Source organism: Leuresthes tenuis, unplaced genomic scaffold (assembly GCF_036924035.1).
Source record: "Leuresthes tenuis unplaced genomic scaffold, fLeuTen1.0.hap1 SCAF_19, whole genome shotgun sequence".
NCBI lineage: Eukaryota > Metazoa > Chordata > Actinopteri > Atheriniformes > Atherinopsidae > Leuresthes > Leuresthes tenuis.
This window is the reverse complement of record NW_027325373.1, coordinates 22,047,254-22,056,451: the sequence shown is the minus strand read 5'-3', so window position 1 is coordinate 22,056,451 and position 9,198 is coordinate 22,047,254. Positions and strand designations below refer to the sequence as shown.

General features: G+C 40.2%; 1 non-coding gene across 1 annotated transcript; it reads left to right on the top strand.

The window, feature by feature from the left end:
• Window positions 1-7,253: 7,253 nt before the first annotated feature.
• On the top strand, window positions 7,254-7,367 carry LOC140277654 (U5 spliceosomal RNA). The gene has a single exon (XR_011909154.1). It is a non-coding gene; the product is annotated as a U5 spliceosomal RNA (small nuclear RNA).
• The last annotated feature ends 1,831 nt before the right edge of the window (window positions 7,368-9,198 follow it).

The following is a 9,198-nucleotide window of genomic DNA, read 5'->3' as shown; positions in this document are numbered from 1 at the left end:
AGGAACCTTCCAGATTTATTGCCGTGCTCAAAGTTCTCCAAGCGAAGTCTTTGTATCAGAAACTGTGTTTGTTTATCAATAATTTTGTTTAATTCAAGTTAAGCTTTTCTTAGTTCATTCAGTATGTGTTCCTCTTTGGAGTTACTGTAGACAATTTCTAATGATTTAATCCTGAGGTCTAAATCTGATATCATTGAACTTTCCCTCTTTTTCTTATTTGATGAAAAAGAGATTATTTTGCCTCTCATAACTGCTTTTCCGGCTTCCCAGAGAGTACAAGCTGACATTCCTGGCAGGTCATTATTTTCTAAATATACAGACCATTCCCTTTTGAAATAATTAATAAAATCAGGGTCTTTTAGTAATGATGTATTAAATCTCCAATTCCTAGCTGGTGGTGTAACTCTTTTATTCTTCAGTGTGATAGAAACTGGAGCGTGATCACTGATAGTGATGGGGTGGATTTTGGTGTCTGAAATATCCCTCATCAAGGAACTGTTAACCGGTGAGAAAAAGGTGTATTCTCTAAGAGTGGGGTGGTGGGAGCGCCAAGCATTACAAAGACCAAAATCTTTCATATACTGTTTAACAATATTCGTGTACTGCCAGTTCGGCTGACTTCCTGAAGTACTGAGTCTGTCTACTCCTGAGTCTAATACCATGTTAAGGTCCCCTCCTATGATGAGTGTGTGATCTGAGTGATCAGAGAGTGAAGTGAAAAAGGAGTGAAAAAATGAGGGGTCATCCACATTTGGACCATATATATTGGCAATGCATAAATTCATATTTTGAATAGATAAATTAACTATTAGAAATCTACCTTCTGGATCTATAACTGTGTTGTTTACGGTGAAATTTACTCTTCTATTTATCAGAATGGCTACACCTCTTTGTCTGGAGTTGTAACAGGCTGAGTACACATGAGGAAACTGTGCTGTGGTGAGAACATCAGCTACAGTCTTTGATAAATGAATCTCCTGTAATAAAACAATGTCCACCTGTAAATCCTTCAATTTATTGGAGATTTTTAATCTCTTCTCCCTGGACCCAGCTCTATGCACATTCCATGAGATAAACCTCAGCGTGGACATGCTCAGACTAACGCAGTGAGTGCTGGATGCTTGCTAAAAGCATCCCATGCGTGTGTGTGCATATATGCTTCCATGAACATGCCATTCTTGGTGTTTCAGTTGTCAGTATGAGCTTGCTACAATATGTACTTGCGCTGTCGATGCTGTGTGGAAATTGATTATGTGCTCTGCTCAAAATTCTATGTGCGCCGTGCTTGTTAACATTACTTATTAAGGTGGAAATGCAGCGGGTTGGGGAAGAAAGACAGAATAGTAAAACAGTGCAAAAGAGTTGAAGTGTGAGATAGAAAAAACAAAAACAAAAACAAAAAAACATACCCAAATAAACAAATATGAACTGCATATATCCTGTGCTGGTGAGACTGGCAGTGAGCTATATATTTTGCCTTGATAGATAACTGTGAATTGGATAGATTATTTAATATTACTTATATGTCATCTACAGTGAAATGATTCATACAAGTTAACGAATACAGATCACCTGGAGTTTAGAAGAGCCTAGGAGTGGTTTCCTGGTCGCGGTAAAGCTGTCCGTTGATGAATAATTTATCCACCGCGATGACAGCTCGGGAGCCTCCTTCCATGAACTTTCTCCGGATGGGGAACAGAACCCTGCGTCTTTCCAGGATTCCTTTGGGAAACTGGTCGTTGACGCTGAAGTCCGTTCCTCTCAGCTCCCTGCCGCGGCCCCTCACCTGGACCTTCTGTTGTAAATGCTCGAACTTGGCCGCAATCGGTCTCGGTCGGCGGGCATCAGGTCTCTTCCCTCCCAGGCGGTGGACTCGGTGAAAAGTAATGTTTTTCACTACATCTCCTGGAAGTTTCAGCTGATTTTGGATGAAGTTTTTCACCTCAAGCTCAGGATCCTCGTCTGCCTGCTCCGGGATTCCAGAAAACACCAGATTGTCCCTCATACTACGAGCCTGGAGATCAATAATTGATTCTTTCATCCTCTTGTTCTCATCAGAGATCCGGCTCATTCCTTCGGTGAGTGATTTCACCGATCCTCTGAGGGCTGCGTTTTCTGCAGCCAGCGTCTGCACCTGTTGCTGGCTGAACTCCAACGACTCCCGTAATGCCTGGAACTCTCTGTGTAGAATTTCTAACAGAGACATTTGGGCGTCGAAGCTGGATAGTTTCTTATCTATTGATGTCAAAATGTCCGTAGAATCATTACCAGCTAGAGACGTTGCTCCGGGTGACTCTTCATTACTTCTCTTTGAGGTTGAAGCCTTGCTGCTAGCAGATGGGGTTTGGTTAGTTTTCCCCATGACGATCCTGTCAAAACACTCGTCTATGAAATCCGTGAGGCTCTCCAGGCTTTCTTCACTGTACTTCAGTGTTTTGTTTTTGTTTCACATTGGCGTAATTATAATCTTACTATATTGGTTGCTCTATTTGATGCGCGCCTTGTTTGAATCTGCCGATAGTCTCACACAATCTCGCGACACTACAGCATCAGTCTCTCTCACATCTCCCACTCTCTATCACATCTCCTCACTCTCTCTCACATCAGCTGCTGTCTTCTTTACTTAAAAAATAAATAAACCTTGGATGCTAGCTGGGCATATGAGGGACCCGGGTCATTGCCTTGCTTTTAGGAAGCTTAGAAATAAATGTACAGCAGAAATAAGAAAGGCCAAGTCTGATCATTATCTAAATTTGATTCCCAGAGCTTACTCAGATTTCACAAAAGTCTGTCCTACTGCTCCTATTTTTAATTAGACTTCTATGCCTTCGCAGTCGCAGCTTTGTCACTCCTTTTAAGCTTATTGTATGTTCTAAATGTTGTTTTAATCGTGTCTTCAAAAGTTATTTGTTTTTTCTGTCTCAGCTATTGTATATGAGATTATTTTCTCCATTTTTCTCCAAGTTTAAATAAATGTTATTACTAGTGTGGCACTTTCTATGTCAAGGGGACAGTGGTGGTACTCTGTCCTGCATCATCTTTATTTCTACTAATCCATGCTTCATGCCATAAAATCGGGAATACTATAATAAGAGTAATGATTAATAATACACAGCTGGTTCCTCTTAACCCACAAAATCCTGGTAATCTGAATGGATGCCACGGCCTTTGTCCATCCATTTTCCCTGTTTTATTTTAGTCACACCCTATGTTCTCATGTTAGCCGTTGTTTTCTTCACTGAGGTTGAGATGAACCCCCTCCTGTTGAGAGAATTCCCCTTTGTAGTCAGACTTTTGCCTCAGAAAACAGTGGTGGGTAACTAATCTTTCCCTACTTCTGAAGGTCGTGGTACAATGTGATAAGTGAATCCAAGAAGTCCTTCAGCTGTTGTGGGTGATGTAAGCAGTACCTGAAATGGACCTTCCCCCCTTGGGCTGGACCAGTTCTTTTTCTTTATCACTTTGATGATGATCCAGTCCCCGGGTTTTACTGTCTTCAGAGATTCCTTCACCGGTTCACCTGGAACAGACTAAACAGAAGAGATCTCTCTACTTGTTAATATTTGTATTCTGCTAAGGTTTCTTCTCTTTTTCTTTTTTTCTTCATCATGTCAGTTGATGACTGTGTTTTAACTGTGGGAGTACAAATGGTCTTCCATACCTTTTCTCAAATGGAGTTCATCTTGTGCTAGTTGGAGGATGCATTTTTAGGATGGTAAACAGTAAACCCAATATTTCCCATTTCTTCCATGATTTTTTTCAGTCTTGACTTAATTATTCCATTGTGTCTCTCCACGAAACCTGCTGATTGTGGATGATATGCACAGTGGTTTCTAAGGTCTATTTTAAGTTCTTTGCCATCAGTGAGATGACATTGTTTACAAAGTGTGTCAAATTATCACTGAAGATCTTTTCAGGAATTTTAAATCTAGAAATGATTTTGCTACTGAGAGTGCATCTGCTTGTGCACATATATTTCACAATATTTCAGTCCATTTGGTAAAAACCTCTGTTGTCACTCAGCAGAATCGTTTCCCTTAAGATTAATTTAGTTCAATGAAATCTACACAATAATGAAATAATGAAATCCAAACAAATATGTTGAAAAAGATACACTGGCTTAGGGAATTATCTTCATTTTGGTCTTAGATTGCCCTGTGGATTGTATTTTGCACATATTTGACCTGCTAGACAAAACTTTATTCATTTATTTATTCTAAAAAAAAAAATTCAATAATTAGTAAAACCATATGCTGTAAAAACCTTGTTCATTATTGCTTCCATCCCTCCTGTTGAGACATGACATGGTCCATGGCTCAATACTGCAGCATATTTAAACAAATTCTTTGGCAGTATGGTTTTCCTTCTGGTCATTCATACGAGTCTATTGTAGATGGCAATTGAATAACATCTAATAATGCTAAAATATTTGTAGTTTATACATTTAGCTGTGGATGTCAACATACCTGTTTTTCCAATGCTGTGTTAACACATGTACAGTTGAGAAGGCATACTGACTGTCAGTGTAAACGTTAACAACCTTTTTGTTATTTAATTTACAAGCTTCAGTTAAAGCTACCAATTTGACTGCTTGAACAGAGTAATTTTTTAGTAGTGGTTGTTTTAAGAAAACTTCAGTTTCTGTTACTACTGCAAATCCTGTAGCATTTGTGCCATCAGGGTTTTTTGCTTGACCTGTCGAATAAATATAGTTATTTCTGCATTTTCATAACGTATATCAGTTAAGTCTGGACTGGGTAAAACACTGATGGTTATTTCTGACATGCAATCATGAGGCTTTCCATCTGTGGGGTAGGTAGCAGTGTGGATGGATTAAGTGTAGCACATCTCTCGACAACAAGGTGTGGCTGTGAAAGAAGAACAGTTATGTAGGAGAGATGTCTGGTAAAGATATTTTGTTAAGTAACCATATCACAGCCAATGCATGAGGTACCTTAAGTGTTAATGGGTGAAATAACACCATAATTGTTGATGCCTGCACTGCCAATGGCTTCTGGCCATTGATTCAAAAATACAATCTTTTTTCCCCTTTCAGTGGACACTGGCCCCTAATTACTGCAATTCAGCAGGGGGTCTTTCATTAGGAGTACTGGACTCCCCTGTGCGGAAAAAACATCGAGATCTGGTTTGAGGACCCAATTGTTGAGAAAATTCTCTCAATGAGACTCAGAGTTGCTGGAGTCAGTTAATGCAAAGGTTTAATCTTGCAGCAAGCTCAAGAATGTGTGTGTGTATGGGTGTATGTGTGCGAACGTGTGCGTAAGTTTGTGTGTGTGAGAGTTTAAAGAACCTGTTATCCACAGGCAGGTCTTAACTAGTATGGCACGGGTCCAGCCTGTCTCATCTTTTTTGGAAGGTCCAGCGCTCGGCCGTAACCCTTCTGTCTGTTTGGACTCTCACATACATTCGGTTAATCATAGAAAAACGAGAACAAAACTTTTTAGCCCCTTAAATTCATAAAACAGACATGGTGCAGTTATTTCCATTCTAGAAAATAAGAGTAATCACCACCATTCCTATAAATTCTGGATATTCTAACAATCTGAATCTTTTTTAAATGTTCGATGAAGCCCTTTGCTGTTCTGTTTAGAGACTCAGCTGATCATAAACCAAGTTTTGCTCTTGAACCAAGCTTCTAAACTCTTCACCTTTTTCATTTCTCAGTTAGTATTCACTTTAAAACTGATTAAAAGAAAAAATAAATGAATGCCTATCAACAAATGTGGGATCTAAACTCTAGTGCTTCTTCTAAAATAATTTCCTTTCTCAATTCAGAAATGTGTGTGTGTAAGTCATAACACCCGTGACACCAAAACGGCTTTCTTTTCTCTCTTTTCTCTACACTCTGCACTGTGAGCACACACACCAAATCAGAAAGGCTTTTTTCTCTCTTTTCTACATTATGGACTGTGGGGACACAAAACCGCTCTCTCTTTTTTTTTTTTGATTGTGTGCCAGGGCGTTGTCTCACGTATTAGATTATGCTTAAGATACGAATGGGTTTATCAGTCACATCAGAATCCATACATACTGATCCTCCGGTAATAAAATGGTCGGATCTTATCAAACACACTTTGTTTCTTGTGGCAATCAAGTCAGCGAAACAGCGTATACACGTCAAGACACTGAATCAAGTTTGCCACAAGAACTCATAAGTTTGGCAGTATTGCTCTGCCGTCAGCAATCATACACCCATTTTATTTCGTGAGATATGTGCAGGCACCTGTTCATCTACATATCAATAAGGATACTTCTACAACTACTATCAAAGTATGTCCGGACTTCTTATGTTGTCAGTTGCTATATATGAATAAGTGGGTAGCTACTGACAAGCATTAAGCATGTCACACAGCCCAAACATATAACATTTCAGGACACACCACACAGTTAACAACCACAGTGAAGCGTGTCAAAGCCCAAACATGTAACATTCAACAGGACACATTCAAATCAAACAGTCAGACAACATACAAGAACATACCCCAGTCGGCATTAATCCCTGCCTATTTTCCTACAGCTCACTATGTGTGCGCACACCTTTATTCACAAACTCTTCAACTTATACTCTTTTACCGAAGCTGCTACAGCTCGATTGGCCGAATACCCTTAGATCCTATTTCGGTGAATTTGACATCTGCCTTACATGTAACAGATTAGCGGTTTAGCAGTTTTAATTTAGTTTGAGTGAAGGAATTCATTTTATAGCAAAATCCGAAATCGTGAAGAACTCATGAAAGTAAGCTTATTCTCGGATTCCTGACACTTTAGATTTAGTCTTTCTTTTACTGCAAAGTACAATGTTGTTTTTTTTGTTTAAATCTTTCTAGACATGGTAAATATGAAGGACGAAGCAGTTTTAACATAGTTTGAGTGAAGGAATTCATTTTATAGATAAAATCCCAAGAGTCTGCTGAAAAAAGAGAGTGAATGCGAAGTAGACTTTATCACGGCTCTGGGAGCGAGCCGAGTGTGGGCTAACCGGGAGAATTGCTTGAAAGAAACGCGACACCAAATGAGCGGTCAGAACAAAGCCTCAATACGGTGTTTCCGTGTTGTTTGTCTTTTGCACAGAGTAAAAGACAAGGCAGCCATCGAATAGGGCCCGATTGTTCCTACTTGGTCAGCTCAGGAGCAAGGGGGGGGAGCAAGCGTCTCAACCAAGCAAAGCTCACCATGGGGAAGGTGGCTATGCCAACTAGCCTGATGCCCTGCTCCCGCAGTGACGGATAATCTTACTCTGGTTTCTCTTTATAATGTACAAGTCTTTCGCCTTTTACTAAAGACTTCAGTGGAGAGCAGCACTAATGAGTTGTTTCTATTTTTGGCAGGCTTTACCTTTGCGGGTGAAGCCCTTTCTGTCTGTGCAAAATAAATCTTGTTACTGTGCAGAGTGAGTTCTCTGCTTTAATAGGGCAGTCAAATACTCAAAGCCTGCATGTTCATAACCTGGCTTAGTGAGACGCATGTTGGCTCTGCGCTGTGTGACAGCGCGTCTGCCTTTAAATGCGCTCCTGTCATGTCTCCACCAAGTGCGCCAACACGCGCTCCGATCAGTGAACAGACGCAGCCATGAACTGCGCTGCTAAGTTTCCCCCCAGCTCTCCCACTGACACTTCGACCACGTCTGACATGTCCATCGAGATTTGTCAAGCTACTGGCTGCGCGATCGCGAACACTTTGTTAAGGCACCGTGTCAGAAAGCACAGCGTTCAATTGGCGAGCTCGATAAAAAGACAGAACACGCACATTACACTCAGCCTCGTTCCCTCCAGTACTACCATCCCTGCTAACTCCTCGATGCAAACTTCGACCCGTGAAACATTTTCCTCACCACCAACATTGCTGGGCAAAGGATCTGAAGTTGGTGTTTGGTGTAGAGAAACACTTTGTCCGACTGCTGGTGAGGCAGGGACGCGGCGCGGGAACGCGTCGCCACCAGCGGGACTAGCTAACAGCTGACCGTCATATTCTGAAGGTAGATTTTCCCCTTCAGAATAAGGATTATCTTAAGAAGATCCAGCACTTCTTTGCAGGTAAACTTTTTAGTGGACATTGTGCGATTATTGGAAAAAAATACTCGCTAATGCTGACTATATCGATCTGCTGCCGTCGCTCAATGACTACTCGCTCGGTGAAGAACTCGTACTGATTCAACTTTCTGTAGCTCCAAAAAATTACATTGAAGGATGACGTTTTTTGCGTCAAAGGTGAAGTTTGACATGTCTGCCAACCAGAAGTGGAGAGTAGGAACAAAATATGACGTTATTTTTGCCACAAAGGGCCGTTTTATTCAAGACGCCATCTTGTCGACTTAAATCGACCATGGCGCTTAGAGGGTTAACACTTAAGGTACCTCATGCAGTGGCTGTGATATGGTTACTTAACAAAATATCTTTACCAGACATCTCTCCTACATAACTGTTCTTCTTTCACAGCCACACCTTGTTGTAGAGAGATGTGCTACACTTAATCCATCCACACTGCTACCTACCCCACAGATGGAAAGCCTCATGATTGCATGTCATAAATAACCATCAGTGTTTTACCCAGGCCAGACTTAACTGATATACGTTATGAAAATGCAGAAATAACTATATTTATTCGACAGGTCAAGCAAAAAACCCTGATGGCACAAATGCTACAGGATTTGCAGGAGTAACAGAAACTGAAGTTTTCTTAAAACAACCACTACCAAAGAATTACTCTGTTCAAGAAGTCGAATTGGTAGCTTTAACTGAAGCTTGTAAATTAAATAACAAAAAGGTTGTTAACGTTTACACTGACAGTCAGTATGCCTTCTCAACTGTATATGTGTTAACACAGCATTGGAAAAACAGATATGTTGACATCCACAGCTAAATGTATAAACTACAAATATTTTAGCATTATTAGATGTTATTCAATTGCCATCTACAATAGACTCGTATGAATGACCAGCAGGAAAACCATACTGCCAAAGAATTTGTTTAAATATGCTGCAGTATTGAGCCATGGACCGTGTCATGTCTCAACAGGAGGGATGGAAGCAATAATGAACAAGGTTTTTACAGCATATGGTTTTACTAATTATTGAATTTTTTTTTTTAGAATAAATAAATGAATAAAGTTTTGTCTAGCAGGTCAAATATGTGCAAAATACAATCCACAGGGCAATCTAAGACCAAAATGAAGATAATT